Below are 1,060 nucleotides of genomic sequence, written 5' to 3' on the forward strand. Positions count from 1 at the left end.
TTTCGTAATATAATATTTATATTCATATATCTCATATTCAATATACTTTCTATGATATATGTTGCTTGGATTTGTTCATACTCGGTTGCACGTAGTCAACGCCACAGTTGAGATTTAATTAGATTACGCTCTCCATGATTGGCCAGTGTTTTTGTTAATAATTCGTTAATAAAACACATAACGAAAGTTTTTACAAAGATAAAATGTTTGAAATTATTTGAGGAATCTTCAATTTATAGATATTTTAGCATAATTAATTTTAATTAATTTAACATAATTATGTTTAGCATNGAAAACGAATATTCAAGGGGCGTGTCAAGATGACTGCTGATTGGCCCATAAGTAATACAATTCTATCAACTTAACATGAATGAAAATTATCATATATATTATATAATAAGGGAAAAATTTAAAAATTCTTAATAGAATAATAAATATTTTAATTAATTATTGAAATAAATTAATTAAATGAAAATTAATAAGTTTATTATATATAATATATTTAATTGTTAAGTGTATAAACAATTGCTATTTATAAAAGGTTTCAATTAAATTTATCATTTTAAAATATTTATTGATTAAATATTTATAAAAATAGCATAATTTTGTAAAGATCAATATATTTTAACAATATTTTTATTCTGTTCAAGAATATTAATGTGATAATAAGTTTGATAGTAAATAATTCAGTTAGAAAAAAAGAAAGATGACATTAAATTGGTACCAAATAGACATTAAATTTTTTACAAGAAATAGGAAATCGTTTCCACTTATGTCGACTTTAAACGATAAATATTTATAAATATGGGCTATGTATGAGAATATATAAATCAAATTGAAGCAAAAATAATGGAGAAATATGATATTATTTATAAATAAAAGATATGATAAGCATGCTACTTCTTCATTCATCGATACGATGCTATATGATATTTGTAAATTTTAAAATTTTAGTCAATATATGTTTCCTATTTTTATTTTGATTATATTCGGTCTATCAAAAATAATTAATTAAATTCGCATTCTTTTTAAAATTTTTTATTAAATATATTCAATATGT

The 1,060-nt window shown here is 20.4% G+C and overlaps 1 protein-coding gene across 2 annotated transcripts in view; it reads right to left on the reverse strand.

Annotated features, from left to right (window-relative positions):
• The window catches only part of LOC102680730 (F-actin-capping protein subunit beta), a 21,018-nt gene that overhangs the window by 4,056 nt on the left and 15,902 nt on the right, over window positions 1–1,060 (reverse strand). The window lies entirely within an intron of this gene.

Source organism: Apis dorsata, unplaced genomic scaffold (genome assembly GCF_000469605.1).
Source record: "Apis dorsata unplaced genomic scaffold, Apis dorsata 1.3 scaffold_40, whole genome shotgun sequence".
NCBI lineage: Eukaryota > Metazoa > Arthropoda > Insecta > Hymenoptera > Apidae > Apis > Apis dorsata.